The following is a 25,920-nucleotide window of genomic DNA, read 5'->3' as shown; positions in this document are numbered from 1 at the left end:
ATTGTTTTTTGTGGCATTTGTAGTTTCTTTGTACTTCTAAGGCCCCTGTCTGCCTGTTGAATTTAATTGACCAATCAGCTAAGTTATCTGGGACAAAATAGGGAGATGGAAAAGGTAGGATGGAAAGATGAGAGTATTATCTGTAAAGCTCCCTTTCTCTAAGATATCTCTTTCCCTTTATCCTTAAGATATTTTTGCTTGTCCTTAAGATCTTTTTTTCTTGTTGTAATTCAGATTGCATTTTTCTTTCCTCTTTTGATATTCTGCTCTACCGGTATAGGACGTTTATAATCTGCAGAAGTATCAACAGAGGCACGTGAGGTCATCGTGTTGTATTGCCAGTTTTCTCTGTAAGGGATTGGGTTATTGTTTTTTATATTCCCCTCCTTTTTGAAACATCAAACTCCATACTGCAAGGGATATAACGTAGGGCAGAGCACCTCTGTTACTGCTTGTTGTTCTGTAGTGGAAAGTCAATTTCTGGAGGCAGGGGTTTGGCTGCTTTTGGAGGCAAGCTTGAACTTGATCTTAATTCTCCTCAGGACTTTTTCAATGGCAGTCACAGTCCCAAACAGCTATTTAAAACTACCCAGATGCCTTGAGAAAAATCCTTGCACCACCTAATTTTACAAGGCTTTTGATCTCTCATCCTGAGCAGCCTTGACACTGTTAAAATTAATTAAAACTGAAATGGTCAGGCAGTTGGTCTGATACTTTAGGTAGGCTATCATGGACTACATTGCTTGCATGGTGGTACCAGTGCATTTTGGAGAAGGATGCAGTCTCCCCTCTTCCTCTCCAATGCAAAGCCAAGTCCTGAATTGTCTCTCTCATAAAGTGAAGTTTAATCCATCATGAATCATCCCAGCTCCAGGTTAAGCAAGGCTCAGAGAAGGAAGGGGAAGGTGTGGATGTCAAGTTCATGCTCATCACTGATCTTTGCCCAGGTGCAGCTTAGGCCCACACATGGAAGCATACTCTCAGGGGTGTGCTGGTGCCTTATACCCCAGGCACAGACATCCTTTAGAAGAGGACTCTCAGCTCTCTCCTGTCTGGTGCTACAAGGTCCTGACCTGCTAATGACAGCACACATGGTGCATCAAAGGTTAATGAGCCCTATTGGCACCTCTCCCTTCGGGAACTCTGGAAAGAGGTTTGGATATATTCTGTCCAACTAAATTTGCAGTGGTAGAAGAAAGGGTTATTATTGACTTTTCCATGTGTTGTGGGCAGTCCAGATTCCTCTGCAGCACAGCCTGGCTCTGCGCTCTGTTTTTTCTGGGCACTGCCCACTGAAGGGACCCCTCTTTTACATCTGTGAAGGCAAAGCAAACAAAGTGAGAGAAGCCACAGCCAGCATCCTAGAACACACCCTGGCATGAGTTACAAAGTATGCCTGTGCCCTTTCTGTGGGATGCCGGCAACATACAGCTAATTAAGGCTTAAGCTGTGGTTTATTACAGCACATATGTTCTTCGAGGGAGGGAAAAGGTGGACTGAAGTCTTGCTGTGATTTTTTTTCCTTTCCCTGACCTGAAGTTAGCTTGACTGCAACAGCAACCTTTTTAGCACTCTCAGTTACTTCTACATATAGAACAGGTGCTTCATCTACTGCACAAGGTTTGGCAATAGAGAGAGAGAGAGAGGACATATTTTTCTATCAATGTAATAGAGGTATATTTGGAATGACAATAAAAACTGAATATAAGGTCTAATAAAATATATTCCCTAGATCCTACTAAACTCTACAGACTCAGAAAATGTCATGAAAACAGGCTTTAAGTATGGCATTCTTTGCTTCTCAAACAATAAGAGGAGGAGTAACATGTTTTGGTGTTTTTATTCCTGAGGGAAGATACTTTTCAAATAGAGTCTAGATGCTCCACATATAGAACATGTGAAAATAATTGTAATTCACATTATAAAATTGGATAGAGCTGTTCAAGATACAATTGCATGTTGGTAAATTCCCTGAGATGTTCAAGTGTGATGTACATTCCTTTGCAAACAGCTAGTATAGGGTCACTAATTTGCTAAGCCATCAAGAACAGGAATAAGTAAGACAGAGCCAGTGTGCCGGTTCTCTGCACAGAGGTGAATTGGATCTTCAGGGAATGGATGGCTATTGTTTTCATAATCCTGACCTGAGATACAGCTGCAGCTCTGTACAGATATAGGTGGGCAGACCTGTGAACAAAATCCAGATTTATTAGCCTCCTTATAATCATCTCCACAGGCCGAGGATGTACATTTGACCTGGCCTTTCCTATCATTCCCCACCCAAGTATGTGTTCAGTTTATTTCACAAAATGAACGGGAGCAAGAAGTCATCACATGGTGAACACCTGCAAAGTTGTTTCATGGAATCTTCACTACTATGGTGGCGCTACTGGGGTCTGTAGCTTATTTAAAGCAAGAAACCATGTGGTAGAGACCATGAAACCTTTGCTACCACTTTTTACATCTTTTTTAGGGCTGTTTAGGACATTTATGTAGGTGCTCTCAGATTGGTTCATGTTCCCTAGACTAGCCTCTTCATGGGGCTTAAATAGGAGTATTGTATCGGTTCTGCTGTGTCTGGTGCTTTACCATAGTTTAAGTGTCCAAACTTTAGCCATTTTGAACTTACTTTTTCTTATTTGACTGTACCTAGAAGCTGGAGGTGGAGAAAGCCTGCCCACTCATTTTATTCGATGTAGGGTTTTTCTATGAGGTATTTATCAGGGCATAATCAAGGGGAGGTCTAAATGATTGCAGTGATAGAGTTGAAATTGTTTTCCTTCAGGAGACTGCATAGAGGGCATGGCGTCCCTTCCATGGTAAATCCATTTTGCGTGGATTTACCCTGTCAGGTTTTACACATCTACTGCATCGAAGTGTAGCCACTAGACAACTGAAATGATAAGCAAGCAGCTTTCAAAGGGGGAACATGAGCTGAACAATGTCGCCTTTCCTGCCTTTGATAAAGAACTCATGTCATGTTCTCTAAGAAATTTTGACTTGCAGCAGCCTCCTGAAGCTGACAACTTGACCCTGCAATCTGGACATACAACCTTCAGATGAATATATCTTCCCTTTGGGACCTTCTTCTCTAATATAAACAGTAAATTCAGCCTCAATCTTATATGCCTCCAATTTGCCTGCTTTTATTTAAGACACCTTTGACAATGGTTTTATGAAATAGTGCCACTAGTGCAGAAGTTGTGATGTGCATAAAGCTGGTCAAGAATAACATGGGGGAGGACTTACTAAAGGTTTTTCAAGGTTGCACATGTGTTACACCTTTTTTCTATACAAGTGAAGCCTTCTCAAATCTATTGTCACAGATCTTCACTGAAACTTCAGCCAGACTCTAGAGAGCATAAAAAAGAGGCAAGATTTACATGCATTCATAGACTTGCATTGTTGATGTTACTCCTGATCAAGAACTGAGTCTGTAGCTGGAGTTAACAGCAGAAGGGATAAACTTGAATCTTAATCATTATGTGGTTATTGGTATTTTTGAAGCTTTTTCACCCTATTTGCTTGACAATGCCTAATAAAATGCCATTTCTACAGGTTGTCTTTGACCTCAATTTCAGTTTAATTACTTCCCACCAAAGAACCTCCCTCGTACATGCTCTGAACCTGGTTAATAAACACATGCACTTCTGGTTTTCTTAAATAATTTGCCCTATTATGTTTCTCTGCTACCATCAGGAATAGCAGTTTGTGTGTCTGCAAAGGGAAGTACTCAACAGGAAACATGGCATGTATTTGAAATGAACTTTAGTACACTTGGGAACTTGACTTTGTTTTCAGTGATACTTTGAGGTTTGATTTAGCTTTTTAGATGTAGCACTGAACTAGAATTGGCAATTGCACAGTTCAATGAAATTTAATTTGGTCAATTTAATTTTCACACTTTTGCTTTTATACACCTTGAGACTTAATCCATCTTGAGAAAATAGTAGTATGGTTGGAAAGATATACCAAACTGATAACTTTTAAATGAAAATCAGCAGAAGCAATATTTCTAAAGGAGGTCAATTTTAATATGTAACTCTCTCTAGGACAAAAATAAGGCTATTTTGAATTATCAGTGAAATTTCAAGTTCAGACAGCCTAAGTACACTGGAGAAGAGTCCAAGCTTCTGAAGCGTTTTTACCCGCTTTATCAGTTTCTCCTCTCTGGGTGGATGTAAAGGAAAGTACTCTCTGAGGGAGTCTGCATGTTATGTTCATTCCTACTTGCCTCAGAGCTTGGTCTTACTTGCATATTTTGAAAAACCTAATCTGACAAAACTACTGATTCACATCAGAGTTGAAAAGAGGTGAATGAGTTAAGGTTTAGGCTTGAATTTTTATATTAGGATTATCTCTCTTTCAAGATGGAAACCAGAAGAAAAAAGATACAACTCATGTTAAATAAATACACTGGGTAGAGGTAGAGAGTGCAGCTGTTTCTTTTTCTGGAAAGCTTCTTATGTCTCTAGGTGGGTTAGCTTTGTAGTTAACTATCTCAGCCCTTCTACTGTAACTGTAGCAATGCTCTGCATGAGGGTAGATAAATGAGATTCATAGCAAATGGGTTGGTTTCCTCAACTAGTTGGTTCCCAGCACTAGGAGTGCTGTCCTGCATAAAAAGAATGTACTTAGCAGTGCATGTGCCTATTTGGATAAATTATTAAAATACACACCTCAAAGAGAAGGAAATTTATCAAAGAATAAAGTATATGGCCAGCTTTATGTGTTCAGTAAGGTCTGATACAAAATCCCCTGAGGAAGGTACAGTACATTTCTGTGTGATTTGAAGGGCTCTAGCCCATGAAATGTCAATGGCTTGACAACTCAGACCAAATTTCCATGGACTTTTGCATGCCTGATGATGCAGATGGGTGCTTAGTGGAATCTTTGGACTGGCCTTAGCTGTTACTAGCAGCAGTGGCAGTCAGATACTTAGTCCATAATCTTTGCATGGGTGTCCCCTTTATCCTGGAAGAAGGGTGTTCAGTTTTCTGTCAAATAATTTCACTCTTGGTCTGTCTTGGAAAGACTCCAAATGCGATGTGGATGCATAAGCGTAAATGCCTGCACCAAGAACTGAATTTCCAATTATGAGTAACTGGAGAGTCCAAGAATCCAGTCAAGTCTTAATATTGTAAAACTGAGAATGAGTTTTACGTTCTGTGACCATATTTTGTGTCAAGTCATGCTGTAGCTCTGTTCTCTGGTTGATGCCTTTTTGGATGCTATCTGTGGCTGAGCCATGGTCCTTGTGTAAATGAGTAGACCTTGTTCCCAGACGGAGAGGTTACTTGAGAGTGACACAGCTGCTTTCCGGTGTCTGCCTGTGTGTCATACTGTTGTGTAGCCAGGGATGGAAACTGGTCCTGGAGCCACCACTGAGCCCCCACACAAATGCCAGAGCAGGGATGGGAGGACTGCACCCTGGATCCCAGCGCTGCACGCTGCCTCTCCGCTCTTTACCATCTGCCTCTATTTTCACTCTTCTGTGCTCTCTCTAAGCAACAGCATGTTTGATCAAAAGGAATGTGCTGTCAAAATTGAAACACACATATATATATATATATATATATGCCACTCTCTTCACTCTCTTCTGCCTGCATACATAAGAGAAAAGCACTTACAATATCACGTGAAAACAGAAATAATTTGGTATTTGATTGCACATCGGGCTTCCTAAAATGCATTCTCAGCAGACATTCAGGAAACATTATGGTTTTATTACCAAGGAAAGGCTTTCACTTTTATTATTTTTTTTTAGGGGAAATTGTTCTGGATTCTATAAAATACAGTTTTCTAACTAAAGAGACTGTTTATTTTGAAACCTTTGGCACAAAAGAAATTAACATTTTAGTTTCACAGCTTTTATAATGGGAGGGATTATCTCTAGTGAGCTGCTGTGAAGCAGGGAGTTCTTGTTATATTTATTTGTTTAGCAGCACCCACCCCAGGTTCAAAGCACTAATGCTAGTGCACTAGTACAAGATGGTGGGAAAGCATTCAAAAATATTTGCACACTTCACTGACACCCCACAAAATGGTTTGTCTTGCCTGGTCATGCTAAAGCCATCAGCCCATATTTAAGTTGCTGCCCAGAACAAAAAGGGAGAATATGACCATAAATGTTTTCTGTCCCTTTTGACTCTCTCACCAATTCCCTTTTTGAGTTCCCACATCTTCTTTTCTTATCTTTATTTTCTTCTCTGCACTAGACTCTCCTTTCTTCATGCAGATTCACTGTTCTTATACACATATAAGTCTCAAAACCTTTTGTGATGTTCCTATTCGTGTTCCACTTTCCTCTTTCACATGTATACCTTTGGTCCCTGTTTTCTTTCTACATTTGGTTAGTTTGGCTCTACTGCTCCCACTTTTATTATTATTTTTTTTTAATGTTCATTCTTTCATGACAGAAAGATTCCCCGTCTTTTCCCAGGAACCCTGAGAGACCCCACAGTACCTCTATTTCCCCCTTTTCCTCTTCTGCAAACCCAGGAATTTAAACCCATATGGTGGGTTGCAGAGCAGTTGTGCTGCATGAAAGGAGTAGGCACATCAGGGCATTTGTACCCTTACCTTCCTGCAGCACCATCTCCTACACTGCTGCAGCACAGGAGCAGATGTGAGATCTAGAGACGGGGGTGCTTTGGGGTGCATTCAACCCTTGTCTTCCTCCCTTTGTAAGATGGTGTCAACTTGATGGCATCTGCCTGCCTGGCATCTGCCTGCAGCAGGTGTAAGTTCTTCTGTAGCCAGCTCTTAGGTAGGAAAAGCAACTTCCATTGAAGTAAGTGTAGTACAAAGTGTAGTAATAGAGATATCGTCTAAAGATATGCTTTGTGTGAAGTGCTTTTAACTACAGGCCTGATCCAACATCTGTTAATTTAATGGGCAGTCCACAGATGGGTGAAGTATGCCCCCCATGGGGTCTTGGGTCATCAGCTAACCCACAGTTCTTCAGGCTCTCTGCTACCAGGGAGACCTCTCGGACTAAAACAATGATCATAGGGCCCAGTTCTCTTCATCAGCACACCTTAATACATTTGCCCGACATCCCAGTTTATAGTTTATAAACCCTGTAGACATGGAAGGGTCTGTTTTGGACATACTTGGTCACCTGTGGAGTATTGTGGACTCTGAAGGACCACCAAGTCTCTGAGGCAGCTCTCTGGCTATCATGGATTCTGTGTGCATCTCTGTATGTGCACGTTGTATAATTTCACATTTTCTTACACTTATCAAGGTTTTTTCACTTGATTAAATTTCGTCCTATAATGCCCAGCTATACTTGTACTCCCAGTATCTTCTACCTTTAATATTTTCAGCTGCCTAGTTCTCATGAAAACTCTTATTCTCTCCACAGTTTTTCATACAGCTGTATAGTAATTGTCAATATGTTCTAAATATCCTATTTTATGCCCAGTTACAGAGACAATGATTTCCAGGTACAAGAGAAACATGGAGATATTTCAGGCTTCTGCTCTGGTGGGCTCATGTTCAATCCTATGAACAGAGAAAGGGGCAGCTGTCAAAAAGAAATCAAGAATTGCTCATTCTGGTTTGAACATTTATGTGCCTGGTTTCTTAGAGATTTCTGTAGCTCTTTCAGAATATTTTCCTTTTAACTTCTGGAGAGTGTTTATTTGTTCTGTAGTGCCTGTAACCACAAAGGCGTTTTCCTTCTCTCCTATAATACAACCGTGATAAAGACACAGCAGTTGATCAGTAATCAAGTCCTTCTGAAAACTGTATTTTTCCTTTATTCTGATCTGAAACCGAGCATGCATTGAACAATGTTAGATAAAGGTGAAATCTGTGGAGGTAGATCACATAGTAGCAGGACATGTATCATCTGAGGAAGACCCAATGAGCTGAAAAGAATAGCAACACAAGAAACTGATTTAATTTGACATAGCTATGAATATTTAACATTTTATAAGGAAATACAGAAATGCAATTAGCCTTACTCACTCTGATGATCTAAGGAGTACAGACTGTCTTCCATGTGTTATCTCTGTGAACATGAGAGATTGAGGAGGCTGGGGAAGAGAAGCAGCATCTCATGTAAAGTTTGTCCAACCTCTATAGAGCAAACACTGTAAAAATTGAATTGCCAAAGTCTTTACATTGCGTGCTACAATATCAAGCTGGATCATATATGCTTTGCAATAGATACTCAAGTTTTTAATATGTGAGAAAAGTTTTCCTCCATGTATGCTTATTGCTTACATCTTCTGTCTTCTCTAGTGTCTCTGAGCAGAATAGCAGCAGAGCTAAGACATGCTGAGATGTCATGGACACCCCAGGTTCCACTGAAGAACCACAGGTCTCAATTCCCTTTGGAAGCTGAGAGCACAGGTGACAGTAAAAACCATCTCAAAATATTCTGTATTGTAGTTGTTCTTAAAACACTCTTACCTTCATACTATGCTTGAGATAAGCCAAAACTTCCAATATTACCCTGTGTCTCCCATTGCTCCTCACAGCCAAGTAGTTCTTGATGTGCCCCTTTCTGACCACAGCTTACATTAAGGTACCTTAACTTTGGTCTTGCATTCATTGATGTTTTTAAGACAGTTGACATTTTCTCTTTGATTTCTCTTAACATTAAGAGTAAGTAAATAAGACAGTAAGAAGTAAGTGAGAAGATAGAGATTAATTTTCTCCTTCTTTGTTTTCCTAGCATGGAACCAAATAGGAACAGAGGCTGCGAGAATCATTTGTTATCCTGCTACTCTGTGCAGCACCTCAAAATTTCCTCCTCCTTCTTTATTTGGGCGTAACCACTTGGGTTATGAGTGGGAGCTGGAATCTCTCTCTTGCACACCCTGCAGAGGCTTCCAAGGTCTCAGATGAGAGCCACGAAGGAAGTGTTGATGTCTTCTTCCTGCATGCACCCACTTTATTTGCATGAGGGTCAGGAAGAGGTAGTAGGAAGGAGCCAATCTTCACCTGGAGTTAGAGCTCAGCGTAGCAGGCAGAGGTCATACACTGCCTTCTAGGGGGTGGCACTGTCTCTGACGCTTTCACACCCCTTTCTGTTTCCTACTCCTTTCCACATCAAACTTTCCCATATACTTCAGGTTCCAAGTCAGATCCCAAGTTCATGAAGCCTAGTTTGTGGGTTTTCTACATGGATTATTGCTGCTTTTCTTCCTTTCCACCCAAAATATTTTATGGAAGCCATGTAAAATTTGTTTTAGGAAGACAAAACCCCCTTTTTGTATCACGCTTAAGTTTCACTAAGAAAAATATCACCTTGTATTATTTCTTTTGCTCTGTGTAAACCCTGTGATAAAATCTTAACTCCTTTCAGAGGTCTGGGATTCTTTCTATTAGGTGCTTGCCCCCATCCTTGGCAAGCCTAATAGCTTGTGGATAATTGTGACCACAGAAATTTTCTAAGTGCTTAATGACTGGGCAGAATGGTCCTTTTTTCCCCCAATTTACAATACAGATTATTGAGATTATTGATGGTTTCATTCATTTGCCACCTTCACTCTATTATGTGGCAACTGTTAGAAAATTCTGCCTTTTATTATGGTGATGCTGGTAGTTTTGATGTAAAACAAGGGTCTGGCCAAAAGATTCTGGCCTCCTGTGTACTTTTGTTAATTTAGATATAAAACTGTAACCATTCCTTTCCATGGCTGAGACATCAGGATGGTTTGTAAAGAGTTTAAGTAGCCAACCTTGTCCTAGATATGAGCTCTTGTCGATTGTATGCTACAGTACCTGTCTTCTCACGTGATTAGTGTAAGACTGGTTTCACAACATTAACCTTACAGGTTAAAAACACTCAAACAATTTTCTCTCCCCCCAAACAGTTTTTTTTAAGTGACAATTAGAAAGCAAACCAGTTTCAGCTGGTGCAAATGTTGTATTAGTAGCGGAGTTGCTGCAGCAAGCCCCAGCCAAGGCAGTGGAAAGCCTGACCTCCCTTACATTGCTCCTGTTGCTTGTGGAATTGCAATAGACAATCACTGCCTAAACAGCATCGCCTCCATACAGGGATCCCCTGTTGCATGACATACCCACATATCCTCTTTCAGTAGTGAAAAATGTTAGTATCCCTTATTCTATGCGGCAAGGGTCAAAATATAAAATGAAGACTTTTACCCACACTCTTCTTGTGACATGTCTTTATCGCACTGACTGCATGCAGAGCATCTGCTACCCGCCTGGATTTCGGTGGCTGGGAGTGTTCTGCGCACAGAAAGAACCAAAGCCAGAGGTTGCAAACCCACCAGGATGAGGTTCTGCTTTCTGATGGACAGGCGGCAGAGTACTGCTGCCTCCAGGTGTACTGTGAAAGCTAATGCTGTACTTTCCATCGGATTACAGGAACTGGGAAAGCATCGCCAAGGCAGGCTCTTTATTCTGATGAACGCTGTGCTGAAACAGATGGCCATTAAACAAGAAGTTTTGTTGTTTGTTTGTTGAGTAAATAGATTGCACCAGTCTCAGATAGCACTCTTTAGCCCCCAGTGGAACAAATCCACTTATCTGTGAGAAACTTCTGCTATTCCTCATTTTGAGTTTTCTGATCAGGAGATACCCAGCTATAATTCATAATTATCACTTTGGGCTTTTGAAAACATACCAGAATCTTCTGAGTAACAAAATGAGGTGCGGACTTTCCTTCCCAATGACAGCAATTAAAGATTGAACAGACTTATAAAGAGAGTGGGAAATGAATGCTCAGCACTTGAAATCTTTAAATGAAGAGGCTGTGTCTATAAAAAATATATTTTCCATATGAGCCAATAGTATGAAGATAGATGAAGGAACCACAGAAAGGAATTCTTTTACTGAACTTATGCAGAAGGTCAAATGAGATGGCCATAATGATCCCTTCTGGTATCAACCTATCAATCAAAGGGCATTAAATTTCACTCACTGAGCTGGACATGTGATTATGCAGCATAAAAGTATAAGGATTTCCCTGCTTGTAAAGGGAGAACCTGGAAAGAATAATAACCCTGGGATAAAAATATTATGCTGACCTTCTTTCAGAGCATCTACAAAGTTACAGTGGATCCTCTTAAGGTTAGTGTAAGTATCCTGGTTATTCCAGCTGAGATGAATACTTAGAATTGAGTAGATTATGAATGCATAATTGATTCTATGAGCTGAAGCAACTGTTTCCTGGTGTTTGGAGAGCTTTCTATGTTCAGCTGCAAGATAGACAATCAAAGATTGTTGTGGAGTTGTTGAAGTATTTTAAAGACGTTAATCTTCACATTTCCTATGCAATATTGGTCTGTGCTTTTTATAACAGTGCATTGTAGAAGGGAGATTCTGTGCTGCCTTTGTCTCACCAATAGCCTCAAGAATATTTTTGCTTCCACTGTGCCATGAGACACCTGTTTTCTGTTGGATCTCTGGGTCTAGAAATTTGAGAGTAGGATTTCCCCATGATAAGGTGCAGGAAATTGAAAGAAAGCATATTCAGTTTGTCTGTTTAATGCTTTTAAAAGTAGAGGGATATGTGGGTGGAAGATCTGAGAAAGATATTTTGTACTGGCATATACATGTGTAAACAACCATTCAATGATTTGTAAAGACCTGAGCTGAATAGAACCCAGGAAATATAGAATTTTTCCTCAAATCACCAGTGTTTGAAATCTGGTTGGTTCAGCTCCTGATAACTGTTTTCATCAGTAGGGCCACAGACCAAAATTTTTTTAAACTGTCCTTCAATCAGTGTAATTGATTGGCAGCCATTGATTAAACAGTCATGTGGACCAGTGCTGACTACTTCAGTTTGGAAGAGTGTGGGCAGGAAATGGGAGTTGCCAGTGTCTACATGTACGTATTAAACTGTATTGTCCATTGTATGGCAAAAGGCTTCATGTTGTCTGCTTGCTAGACTTGGAAAGGATAATATGTTTGTGGCAGGTAAAGTTGTCCTGGAGGCTGCAAAAGCATCTCAATTTCTTTGTGTCTTGCTCTGCAATCCTACTTCAAACTTTTTGGGGGTTTGAGTATTGTCCTTGGCACTGTATTTCAAAGAACATCCTCATTACAAAATTTCTGTGTCTTTTGGGTGGTTGCCACTGCATAAGGGAACGTGTGTGAATGCGGTTGTAAGGCTTTATGAGATCTCTTCATATAGAAATTATACAGTCTGTTGTGGCACAGGAATTGCTGCATCACTGAAAGATTCAGCTGCTCAGCAACGCAGCAGTTTTAAAGGTTCAGTGAGCATGGAGTTAGTCATCTGTAGTCATGGTCTCTCATGTATTTTCTAGATCTAAATCAGGAACAGGACATTGAACCTTGACAGTTCTTTCCAGGTGAAAGTGTTGTGGACCTGTGAGATGATCACTACTTAGGCAGAGCAAGATTTCTCCTGTGGCTCTTCAGGTGGTGATGGGATTTTCCTGGAGCTGGAAATAAGAGCAGATATAGCTAAAGCAACCATGTTGGTTGACTGTATACTAAGGCAGAATTGGAGAGAGGGGAGGCTTGAGCAAAAGACAAGAACAGAAGTGATAGCTCTCTCCTAGAATGACCGAGAAGGAAAGCGGCTGATTCATTGAGAAACTCCTTACTTGGGAGACAAGAAATATACAGCAAGGATGGTTACTAGAGAGAAGTTCTATGGGGAAAACGCCAGAGAACTCTGATTTAAGTTTAAAGGGCATCATGGAAAGCTAGAAAGCACACTAACCTAGCACACTGGGAACCCACCACAACACAGCCTCATGAAAATCCTTTAAGGGTGATTTTTTGCCAGGGTTGTATCATCTTTGATCTTAACTTGGGAAATGGCACTGTCACAACTGTAGGTGGTGAAAGATTTTTGAAAGATTTTTGAAACACTAGTCCTAGAGTCTATTATTAATTCCTGATGTCATTAAGAGATGTCTTCTCTTTCTGCAATGCATTGACATCTATTTTACAAGGCACTGGTGTGATTAGAGCTTCAATTTGATTTTCTAGCCAACATGCTTGGTCCAGGATTCCCAGGAGCTATGTTTAAAGTTAGCTTCCTAAATTCATGTTTTATCCATCTAGTAAATGAAGCAATTTTTTAAGATTCTTAATGCCTAGTTTGGCAGTTACCAGCTTCTCAACTCTTTCTTTGACCAGGCCATTTACTTCAGTGGCTGGTAAAATTAGCAGCTGTTTTAACTCTTGGACTTCCTCCCAAGAAGCACTGTTCCACATAAAGCTGAGGAAAGCTGGATATGCTGCAAAATAGGCAATTGCTCTGTCCACAGTCCTTCCTCCAATGTTTTGCCACAGTGTAACTCCCTTATGTGCAACATCCGCAGTTTTCACCTTCGGGGTACAGAGTCATCTGGGAAAACAGCAGGCATAGATCAAGGAGTGAGTCCAGTAACAGTAATGAATATGAAGTCTACAGCAGAAACTTTTTCACAAGCTGCTCCAAAAAAAGTGTATGTTGTACTATGCAGTCATTCATAAAAATATCTTCAAAGTTTTCAATTCAATCTAGTTTGACTTTCCAGAGGCCAAATTTGATACCTACATATTAGCTGAGTGACCTAATTCTTCTACCTGCACTGGATCACATCTTGAAATACAGCTGTTGTTTTCACCAGGAGTGAGGAGTAAATGAGGAGAGTAACTAGGATAGTTTAGGCTATATAAAAATATGCCTTACTCTCCAGACTGAAATACTACAGCTCTTTCTGAACTTATACCCTTTTTTCACACTAGGGTGTTTACAAAGCATCAGACAATTTTATTCTTTAGATCTAGCGTGTCTTAAAAGAGGTGTATTTTGCACCAACTACAAAGGACCTCAGAATCAGACCTTACGTGTTTAATCTCGATCTGCAGAGGAGGAGTGTTCCCCTGATCATACTTCAGTGCATTAACTAATCTTTAAAGAAGAGGGATTAAGGAGAAGCTTTGCCCATGAACAGGTTAGCCCTAGCTGTCTAGCCCTAGCTGCACAAATTAATTGAGATTCCTCAGAGGTGTGTCATTCTGATCACGGTCCAGAGGCAGGATACTGGACTATATGGACCATAGGTGTGAGCCAGGGCCACAATTTCCAGGTAAATTCCCACTGAAAAATTATACTTCTTTTTTTTTGATTCCTTCCATGTACATTATAAATTGTTCTGTCTGTTGGTGTATTGATACTGGTGTGCAGTAGTTTGGATGAATTGGGGTTATGCCTACTCTTATTTAGTCAGTGGTCATCTTTCCCTGGGTCTGTCTAGGAGCCTGTTCAACCAAGAGAGGCAGAAGAAAATGTGGGTGTCTCTGTCTGAAGGTCTGGAGAGAGGAACCCGCCAGTAAATAGGAAAGGCTGATCAATCTTCTTGAGTTCTTTTAATTCATTTTTTTATTAGACTTTCCAATACTCATCAGTAGAAAGGGAGACCTACTTCTCACCATCAGCGTTAGAAATAATCATATTTAACACAGAAAACCTTTGTACATGCTCTTCTCTTTGTCATTTAAGTTACTAAAATATAGCAAGGGAATATTTTCTAGTATTAAATAGCATGAATAGAGCTGACTGTTATTGTATTTATCTATCTCTCCCTATATAGATACAGATATATATATGACTTCCACTACATCTCAGGCATTAGCACCACCTGAGAGCTCTTTGCAGCTGCAGCTTGTGCATTTTGCAGTAAAATTTCTCTCCCCTTTTCCCTCAGATTCCCCCGCCCCCAGAGAACGACACGCTTTCCACTGACAAATGTTGAGTGTAGCTCCTGAGGATTTAGCATGTCAGGCTGTGTCTACACAGCTTAGGTTTCTATTATTACGCAATGGCTTAGAAGGCAGTGCTTTGCCACATAATTACAGAGCCAATCTGTATTAGGACCAGGAGTTTGGATGCTTCTTTCTGTACCAACTATTTACCTCCCACCCACTCAAGCCTTCTCCTTGGCACTCTTACTTGTTTAATAGCTTCTTTTCGTACCCTCTTTCATCTGGTTTCTGATTTTCTTCCCTTTCCTATGCTACATGTTTCTTTATTTCAGGAGTGAGGGGTCTGAACGAGTCGTGCCTGCACGGATTCCTATGCAGCACAAAGCATTTGCTGTATGTTGCATCGTCAGAAGAGGTAAGAAGAAATTCCTGAAGCTGCCTGCTAGTTCTCTCGGGTTTTTCTCTCTCTCTCTTTTTTTTCTTCTTCTTTTTTTTTTTTCTTTTTTTTTTCTTTTTGGTGTCTGCACATTGCTTGTCTTACAAGCCGTGCAGGCTCTGCCATCTAGAGCACTTTGTGAGATCACTTCAGTTTGCTGTTTTTCCTTTTTCCATCTCTGCGTGAGTGTGTGTGTGTATATCTCCCTGTCTCTCTTCTCCCCCCACGATACAACTCGACCCCCCTCCCCAACACACACGCACGTACACAGAATCTGGGCTTGCTAGTATGAACTTGAAGATTTGCAGTACCAAAATTCATGTGCTACCTTGGGATGCACTAGGATCTGAATGTTTGAAAAGCCTGCAGGCTGCTTAGTCCTCCAAGACTGGGTTTTTTAAACCAAACAAGAAAAGAACAAGTTATTCACTTTTTTCCTTTATTTTTTTTTTTCTTTCTCTTTTTTGTGCTTTGGATATTACTGAAAAAGGAGTCTCAGGGATTCCCACACTTGGACTTTACTGAATCAGGCTGCATCTGACAAACAATCTAGTCTGCATTTTGGTTTGCTAGAGATCAACCAGGATTTTTCTGATTGTATCTTCTTTTGAAAAAAGGATGCATGGCATAGAAGGAAGGTCTAAGTGGTTGTCTGAGACTATTTTACCGAACTTGGGATAAATGTTACTTCTCAAAGGTAAGTGAAAGGGTTTTTTCATATGTATATATAAATTATATAGCTATGATATAAACTATATATAGATATGTACACAAAACATTTATACACAGTCACCTCTGATGGCAAAAATATCTTCTGATGTTGTGCATTTTAAAAGCATCAGAGAAATGTATAACTTTATCTTTCTTTTCATGCTAGCCTAGATAAGATTATTCGTGTAGAGAAATGAATCTCAGTTTGTTTCTGCTTCTCTCATCACAAAAAGGCAGTTCAAAAAGAATATTTATATTTTTAAGTGTCAATAGGATTTTTTTTTTTAATGGCAGTTTTGAAACAGTGATGGAAAGAGGTTTGAAAGGAAGGATAATAGTTTGGTTTCTAATACAGGAAAAATTGAGAGATTGAGTAAAGCTGTGAAAGTGATTTCATCTTTCTGGAGGAATTAGTAAATCCTGCAAAGCTAAGGAAGAACTTTACTGAACAGATCAACTCTGCTGTATATAAAACCACACAATAGAAGAGTGGAGACCTTGGCAAATGTCATGTGAAGAAACGGAAGGCATAGGAACAGCTAGAGAAGGAAAGGGAGTGAGGGCTGTGGAGGGGCAGTGGCCGTCCACTTCAGTGTCTCCTGTCACAGACGTTGGTGTTCTTGGTAAGGTGATGCCATTAATGATGGACATCCAGAACTGGCAAGGTGGGCATGAGGGGGATGGGGTACACAAGCAGGTATATGCTATGTCATGTCTGTCTGACGTCATCAGACATATACGATCTCTGTAAGAATAAGTATACTGAGAATTTGGGGGGGGGGGGGGGGAAGCATCTAAACGGTATCACAGGACAAGATGTAGCAAAATGGATACTGAGTCTCTCCCAGACTTGCATGGACACGTGTACACTTTCGCATCAAAAAACAAGTGCATGATTGAATAAAACAAGAAAGCAACTAAAGGGGAGAGCAGAATTCAGTGATTAAGTCAACAAGTCCCTGTACAATGGATTAATAAACTGGAAATGTAAAGTATTCAGTTGTGGTAATGTATGCAAGGAAAGGTTCTTAAACTGAGTAACTCCTTCCTACCCAAAGGAGACAAATAGCATTGATTTAAAGAAATAATAATATTTTTTTTTTTTTTACCAGGGCTGATCTAGTCTTTTGGGGGCACTGCATGGAGATATTGAGTAGACTTTATTTTACCTACCCCATCTTTGGGTTTAATAGGACAGAATAAGTCTTCTGACGAGAAGAGACAGGCTTTGAAAGGCAAACAGTAAACATCACTTAAGTTTATAAAGTCATAGTTAATTATATTGACACCTCTTAACTTTATTACACAATGATCAGCAGGGATAACTCCATCAGACACCACAGAATTGTCACTGGTATTTTCTATTCCGCAGGAAAGAGGAGATATTGCCATGCAGGGTATCAGTTTTCTGTTGGACCTTGCTGTGCACAGAGGATGTACTAAGGCAAATTTGAGCTTGTGGTAAGAAGGAAGAGAGACAGATGATTACTTTTACTCTTGCCGTGTTTCAGGCTGGTTACAGTTTCAGTGTTTACAATTTGCCCTGGGTTGGTGGTTAGTTTGCATTGCCTACAGATCGCCACTTGAGCACAACAGAGTCCTTGTTGTGTGCTCTCATAGCTGCCTTGTTGCAGCAGCAGGAAACAGAGCTTCAGACCTTCCCTGAAACTGCTCCTAATTCTCAGGAAGAGAGGGGATGCAATAAAAAATAAACTACAATGCAAAGAGACAGGAAGAAAAAATTCATTATGCTCAACTAAGCCTTTTTAATCTATGAATCCAAGCAAAGATTTGTATCACCTCTAAGATCAGAGACAGTATCTGTTCTGCTCTCCCCAGCACAGCTTTCTTTAGGGTGACTCTGGCCCTCTGTCACCTGGTATGTGTCTGTGATAGGTGCTGGCATACAGGTAAGCAGGCAGACCTGGATGCACCGTGCAGGGTGAGAAATGTGATTATTTCTCAAAGCCACCATTTCTGCTGCCCTCTCTGCCCCATGCCGCTCTTCACAGCGTTAGCATTTCTTGTTTAAATTTACATTTGGAACATATCTGATAATTTTTCCCAATGGGAAGTACAAATGGCACATGTAGCCTTGCTCCACAGCCTCTGCTCCACCTGCAGCTCAGGTGGACCTGAGCTGACAGCTCCCTGGCAATCCCCATCAAAGTGCTCCTGCTCCTCTTTGCAAAGGACTCTGGTCACTGACTGAACCTTGCAATGTAATGTTAGACCCAGCTAAATACTTTTTTAATTATTTTTTGTCCTTGTGAGAAAAAAAAAAAAGAAAAGAAAAAGAAAAAGATGAGAAGCTGATTCAAAATTATCAAGGTTTAATGGGTAGTAGGCAGGAATATACTTCAGGTGACTTAGAGTGAATCTATCCACCTGATGAGAGGTTGCAAACTGATAACCCTTGATGCATTTGCTATCCACCCCCACAGAGGGGAGGGAGAGAGTGATGACAGTGCTTGTTCACCCCCAAACCCCTTTTTTGCATTGTTAATGCATTTCAGCCTTGACCTACAAAGATCACCTATAGGAGAAAAAGGGTAGTCTGTTCCAAGTGTGTAACTTAGTCTTTTTTCTGGCCTGAGTGCTCAGCCTTACTTTCTTTGGGTTTGTCGTAGTGTGTTATCACATGTTTGTTTTTGTGGAGAGAGTAACAGTTCACTAGGTGCTGGACTGAAAAGCAGTAACACTACTTATGAAAGACAGAAGATGTCTGTGGCTCCTTCAAGCCAGTCCTGATGACTGTGGAGTCCATTGCCCAACACCAAATCGGCCATGGCTCTATCCCTTATGTCTCCTCTTTGCCTTAACTCTGTAGGCTTCAATTATTGTGACTAAGGATATGACCAAGGTGCTGGGATTTACTCTATCAGTGTCCAGAGGCTGCATAGTCATCAACTGAAACTTGTAAGAAAAGACAAGGCTTCATCCAAGTATGCTGGAATAATAATAAAATGCACAAATCGCCCAAGTGTGATGCAGCGCTTCAGTGAAGGGCCAGCTGTCACTCTCCTCCCAGTCCACCTCAACCCAGGATGCACAGGAGGGAGGGAAGCTCATAAGCAGTAATTCTGTTTCTAGGAACTCAAATTACCTTCTGTGTGGGTGGCTGCCAAACCTTGGCATGAAATTAACAGATGTAAACATGTCATTAAAAGGCCCACAGTGATGCCACATGGAAAACTGGGGAAAGGACATGTCATTTAGAAGTATTTCTGCTTCCCTAGGAGCAGCAGTTGTCTCCATACTTCAGAATATTTGCATGACAGTGCTTTCAAATTTTCTTTCTTCCTGTCATTTGCTCTGTCCTGCCCATGATTGAGGTCTCTGATGACATCCTCACCTTCACAGGAAAACATTTGTGACAAAATCCAGATGCCAACTTTGGCATAAGAAATGAGCAGTAGCAGCAAAAGTCAGAAAACATATTTTCAGTAAAAAAATTGCTGATTTGAAAACATGGGAGAAAAGAGATGTGCTGTCAGGGTATGGTCCTATGCAGAATCCCTGTTGACCTACATAGAAGACAGAGCTGAGTGGTATTTTTTCAGTGATAGATGTACTTGTTTTTCTCAGGAAAATATAGATTTATCAGAATGAAACATGATTCAGAAATGGTCATTTTTATGAATTTCCTGACTGAAAAAAATGTAGGGAGAAAATTGACAGAACACACCATCTTACCTTTTTCTGGAAGATAAATTTTATTTTTTCTTTCCAGTTCGTGCATTTTGTATGAAAACTGAAAATAATTCATATGAAACTTGATCGTAAAAGGAGCTATGCTCAAATCCCATTTTGCTAAATGACAAGCAAATCTGTCAGTCGAACTGGAACTAAACACTTCTAGCTCATTAGAAGACTTGCATACTTTCTATCTCAGTTTGGGCCGAGGAAATTGTAACCACTTTGGTTTCAATTCATGGGACCAGAATACTTCTGTCTGCTAAACCCTACCTGGAAGTCAGTTTACTTTGCCAAGTGGGATTATTCCAGGAGCATCTTGCCAACAAGTGTTGTGAGATATCAAGGCCTCTGAGTGTCTGCTCTTGAAATCATTCTTCCAGCTATGGAAAACTTACATGCTGAGAGGATATGCCAGCTAAATAAAAGCAGACATGAGAGGATGGCTGCAGCCATAGTATGAGTGGTACAATGGAGCATTTAGGGGGCTTCATGCTAATCACTCCTCAGGAAAGAACTGGTCTCTAATCCTCCGGCAGATCTGCTATCACTGTGGTGTTATGGAAAGAGGTGAGATAAGGAGAGGGCCCTGGAATAGCAGTAAATCCAGGGTCCTGGATCCTGGTTGGTCAGAAGGTGACAGGTAGGGCTGGTGCATCCCAGTGCATAACAACATAGGTTCTGAGCAGAAAATCCAGCAGAAAGCTGGATTAAGGATAAAATCAACAGAAAGTACATGATGGCTGAAAGCACCTTGTCCATTTTAATAGAGCTAATGTTACACTGAAAACCCCTGGAAAACGTGTATGGCACTGGTGCAGAAAATTATCAGTGTAACTCTTTCACTGAAGCCAGAGGAGGTAGGTCAGGGCTGAGCATAAATCTTGATACGCAGGACTGAGATAAATTGCTTCAACTGTCCAGTTAAGAATATAGAGTTTGAGTTGACTTAGTTGGGCAAAGGACAGACTTTGGAAGACCTCGATATGATAAAGTCACATGCATTGTGGGGATCAGACAGGTGTGATATTGGTGGAAATATGAACACTGGTGAGGAAATAAGGAATTTTTCCTCTCCTGCCTGTAGAGTTCCAATTTGTGTTGGCAGGCTGAGAAGCAAGGGAGCTCAAAATGGCACCAGGTGCAGAGAGTCCTTAACCATTCTCTCATCATGTCTAAGCTCCTCAGAAAAGCTTCAGTATACAAGCCAGTCAGATTGAGTAATCTTTCTTTCGTTACAGCCTAAAGATAAAAATTAAGAACAGGAAAGGAACACATGCTGCATCCTCTGTTGCAGTGGCAGGATGGGTGGGTTGTGACATCAGCGAAAGGTCAGGACCTGTACGTGTGCTCGAAAGCAAAAACTGACGGTACGAGAATTTATATCAGAACCCTCTGTTAACAGCCTTAGACTGATGTATCTGCCCTTTCAGTACAGAATGAAAACAATGAGCAGTCAAATGGCGAAAGGAAAAGTCGAGAGGAAAAAAAATGCCTGTTATGGCTCACTCTGCAGTCCCTGTCTGGTTTGAAAGCAGCCAACAATAAAGGTCTGTCTCCTCAGAGATAAAAATCAAAACCTTCCCAATCATTTCAGTAATCATTTGATCTTGTTCCCTTTGTGAATATTCCCGTGACTAAATAAATACATCTAATACTCAGAAAGCTCTGCATAGGTTGTACGTGAAACAAGTGTACTAAACTAAAAAAGGCCAAACTGCATTGATAGAACATAACTTATCTGGGCTAAGAGCATTTTCTTGGTTCCCTAAACTGATGGCTAGTTGGCATTTTATATGAATTCTCTCCTCTGTAGGTGAATATTATCACTGCTGCTGGCATATGTTTACTGTATATTGGTTTTTAAATAAGGGTACAACATTGATTGCTTGCTCTCCAAATTACTGACTGCACTTTCTCCCTGTAGTCAGGTCACATAACTTACCTCCTCTGGAAATGTTCAGTAAAAAAAAGTATTAGGTCCCAGAAACTCTCATGGAGGAGAAGATCAAGGGGATTTTTTGTAGCTGCCTATAATCAAAATAGCTTGTAGTTATCCCTGAAAAATCTCAATTTGCTTGACAAATACCACTGTGATGTATGTATTTTCTGATCCATTTTCACATGACTAAGTAGCACACCAAGCCATGAATGCTTTCGTTGGCACCCATTTTGCAAGGACAGTGTGACCTTTCCTTATCACCACAGCTACATCTTCTGTTCACAGCTCCCCAGGTGAATTTTGACAGTGATATCATCTTGAGTTGAGGGGAAGGTTAAAGCTTCACTATTACATGGTATGGACAGGAATCCACAAAGAGTGAGCTTTCCCCTGTCCATGGTTTCCCAGCACCCTACCCTGACTGGACCTGATGGTCCTCCAACTGGTGGGAGAAGGTTCAGGTGCCTCAATAAATTCTTTCAGATCCAGGGGTGGGTGACAGCAGTTTCATCTGAACTGGAGACAACAGATCTTACTGTCAGAGGGTCAGAGCAGAGGAGCTGAAGAGCAGCCTGATGGATATTTATGAGAGTGAATGCACTGAAGGCAAAGAGGGCCACATTTGGAGAAAGATTGGAAAAATTTTGGTAGGACAAAGGAGAAAAGAGAAAGAAGAATCAGCGGTGGTACAGCTAAGTTGTCTCTGTCTATTTAGATATTTGTATGACCCTCCTTGCCTCTGAGCCAGAGTGCCAGGCTAAGCTAAAGAAAGGCTTATGATATGGGTCTTTAGTCACGCTGTACATAGCTGATCCTCCTTGAGCCACTGCGGGGTGCTTTATTTGTCACATCTAAACTGTTTTAGGCTTTTGGTAAACATGGAAAAATTTATTCAAGTCCTTTGTGCATTTTTTTTCTTCATTCTTCTTTTACCTCCCTGAATCAATGAGTGGAATGAGGACGCTATTTATTTATCTTTCCTTAGCACTAAACACAAAGAGGTTTTTATCATCAGTGAGCTGATGAATCACTCGTTAAAAATTATAACTCCTCCCATCAATTTTTAGTCAAACCTAGCAACAAGCTTTCAAATTAATGTGAAAGACACTCTAAAATGTGACAGGTCCATCTTCATAAGGTATCTTTTCTGGAGATAAGCCGAGATCTGTCTCCTCTGTGCTGGACAGCAAATGATATGCATTTCAGGCCCATCTTAGTGTTTTGTCTGACAAATTTTTCACCTGCTTAATTCTGTAAACAGCATAACAAACGTCTGTGATGACCCTGTGGGTTTGTGGCTACTTGTCTATATCTGAGAATGTGTCAAGAAAAGGAAGGTATCTATCCTCTTGCAAGAAGGTTGAGATAAGACATGTTGAATTTCTGTGCATTGGTGACTTCTACCTGATATCAGATACTGCAGAATGGAAAAATCAAAGTTAGGCTACATCCTATCTCAACTACAGGATTTACATTTAAAAATAAATAATGCCCTTAAGCCAAGGAACAGCTGCTTCAGTTCTTTCCAGCACGGCTCATTGAACTCATCCTCTCATTTGACACATCCTGCTACTCCCATGCTGCTGTAGTTAGTGTTAAATCACAGATGTAGTGACCTAACTGAAACTGAGACCTAGCTGGGGTAGACTTCACACACACAGGCCATCAGATATACGGGCCCTTATATCACCACCTCACCAGAAACTGGAGAAAGACCTGAGCCTGAGGTCTTCATTAGGTTGGGCTATCTCTTTCTGTTACAGATTTTTTTTACTTGTTTTATGTCAGTCTAATCATGTTCATTTTAAGGAAAAGGACATATGAGCTTACCAGTAGGCATGTGGAAATTGATACTCAGGAGGTAGATGGTTCCTTATAATTCTGTTAGATGCTAAGCTTAGGGTGATATTAAGTGATATTGGTCACTTAGATTCCCATTAATTTTTCTGAGATTTCTTTGACTAGTGTGATATTCAAATGTCCATGCTTTGAAGTGTCTTAGCCGTTCAAAGGAGCAGCAGCACCTGTGATTAGGATGACCAATGCACGTGATTAGGATGACCAATGATCTGAACACAGCATGAACAGTGATTAAGGAGATCATGAATATTAGTAGCTGGAAGATCACACATGGCTAGAATATGAGGCATTTGTTTGCCAAATATATATGAAACGATTGGGATGAAATAAAAAATAAAGGATTAAATAATAACAAATATTTTTTGAAATCAACACTTCTAACCACCATTAAAAATTAATAAAAATAAAATGTAGACTGTATAGCAGTAAGTGCATTTTAATATTGATATTCAGTAAATCCTGGCGTCTCACAAGGGAAAGGAATGGCAGTACCAGCCCCTGTGACATATATATGTATAAATACATGTTTATTATTATAGGACAAAACCAGAAAAAAACTCAAGGAGGAAACATAATCTTGTAATTAAGTCTTTGGTCTTAAAGTAGGTCTGCAAGAAACAGTCTATGCAGGAATTAGTAAAATTTGGCAAAATTCACACTTGGTTGCAAAGAAAAAGGGAGGACCACTTTCATGATTATAATTTGCTTAATTTTTGAAATGTTTCCCCCTTTTGTATATTATACGTTAGGTCACTTCTGAAATGGAAATGGAAAATGAAATGCTCTGATAATTCACAATTATATTTCCACTTCAGAATCGATAAATATTTTTGGAAAGGTTAAATGAGTCCAACTTAAAGTATCTTCCTCTTGTTTGAATAAAACATGTCAGCTCAAAAACATTTTTTAATTCCTTTCTATCTCTTTAATTCATTTTTTCAAATCATTAAACATATATGTTTATAATACACACGCTGCATATGTGTGTGCATAAGGTTAGATTAATTCTTGACCATAGTCATAAACTTTGCTTTTTAATCCTGCTGCTGTAATAGGAAATAATACTAACATATATCAGAGACCTGTCTTGAGCCTAAGTGTACTGATGTTTATGAAGTGTTTACAGACTAGTGAAGATGAAGGATGCACTCAGGGGAGTAACTTTCTGTTGGCAAAAGGAGAGACATAACTCAGTGAGAGTTGGTGAAGAACTTCCAATCAAATTTTAATTAGAAAATATGTTTTGTCTAAAATAGTTTACTGGGTATGTTGGGGCAGGCAGAGAGAAGTTATTTGACAACATCTTCCTTTGTGGTTTGTTGGTTTTTTGTTTTTGTTTTTGGTTTTGGTTTTGGTTTTTTTTTAATATGTTCAGCTGGAATGTTTGTGGGGTTTGTTTTAAAACAAAATTGAACTTTTTATCATGTGAAAAGCTTTAATGTGGCATTTTTTCCTATTTTTACAGAAAATAAGGTTTTACATTTTCTAGAAAACAGATATTCTCCAAATTATAGTCTAATCTAAGTAAAACTTGTTTCTCAATTTCTAATAAAACCTGGCTTTTTAAATGATTTTCAGATTGCTCATAGCCATATAGAGATGGTACCACTTCTTGTAGAGTTTTTCTTTCCTCCTTTCTCATTGTTTTGTTTTCTTGCCCTAGTAGGTCTGTTCTTTGTGGATGGTTATGCATAAAGGAAACATATAATTCAATGACTTCTCCAAATAATATAGGCTGTAAAAATGCTGAATTTACTTTAAGGTTCACAGGAGGGATAATATGAAGGTAAAATGACATAAAACATATAGTATTGGAGGGGAAGGCTTGGACCATGGCAAAGCAGGCCATCACAGTTCCTAATCTCTGGAGAGAATTAACCTCCAAATTTTAGCTGTACAGAGGCAACGGGGGGGGGGGGCGTGTGGGGGGTGAGAGGGGACACACATGACTGTCATCAAGGAATTAAAAAGGACTTCATGGCCAGTCCTTCTGGGAGATCTGAAAATGAAAAGAAGAAACTGAAAAAAGTGAGAGAAAGTTTCCCATGGTAGAGTAGCCCCATGCAGCAGCTCAGTACTCTTCGTACTGGAAATGCTGCTGGCTGATACATGGTTTGTATTATCTTAAACTTAAAAATGAAACTCCCAACTACCACACTTGTAAATGTGTTAGAGATTATCCTTAACAGATGATTCATCTCTCCCAGTCATGGAAAAGGGGAATGAGGAGTTCCTGATAGTTTACGTCTTCCTAGAGTGCAGAGCTTTTGGGGACTGTGTATTAGCATGCTTACACTACAGGAACAACTCCATATATGTTTAGTATATCTTCTGCTCAGGACTCTGAGCAAATATGAATAAATTGATCCTTGGAGCTTTCCATGTAAATTGGGTTACTGTTACTATTCCATAAGCAAGAAAAATGGGGCATGGATTTTGACTTAAACTAGTCCGTGATCACACACAGTGTCTACGGCAGAGCTGTTGATAAGGTCACCCATTAAACTGGGGGTCATTGTGATGAGGCTTAGGCAATGGTGAAGTACTGCTAAACCAGTGGAAGGGAAACCAGGTCAAATCCCGGAGTTGTGCAGCAGCAGCAACAGTCAACTATGCC

The 25,920-nt window shown here is 40.1% G+C and overlaps 1 protein-coding gene across 6 annotated transcripts in view; it reads left to right on the top strand.

Annotated features, from left to right (window-relative positions):
- Positions 1-13,936: 13,936 nt before the first annotated feature.
- The window catches only part of LRFN2 (leucine rich repeat and fibronectin type III domain containing 2), a 159,226-nt gene continuing 147,242 nt past the window's right edge, over positions 13,937-25,920 (top strand). Inside the window, exons 1-3 of one of the 6 annotated variants that reach the window (XM_074897044.1) lie at positions 13,937-14,042; positions 14,991-15,073; positions 15,712-15,791. The gene's annotated coding sequence lies outside the window, so the exon portion shown is untranslated. Of the gene's footprint in view, positions 14,043-14,814; positions 15,074-15,584; positions 15,792-25,920 lie in introns of those variants that run through there. The other 5 variants (XM_074897041.1, XM_074897045.1, XM_074897042.1 and 2 more) reach the window with 5 other exon arrangements.

This window comes from Athene noctua, chromosome 1, assembly GCF_965140245.1.
Source record: "Athene noctua chromosome 1, bAthNoc1.hap1.1, whole genome shotgun sequence".
Lineage (NCBI taxonomy): Eukaryota > Metazoa > Chordata > Aves > Strigiformes > Strigidae > Athene > Athene noctua.
This window is presented reverse-complemented; position numbering and strand designations above follow the sequence as displayed.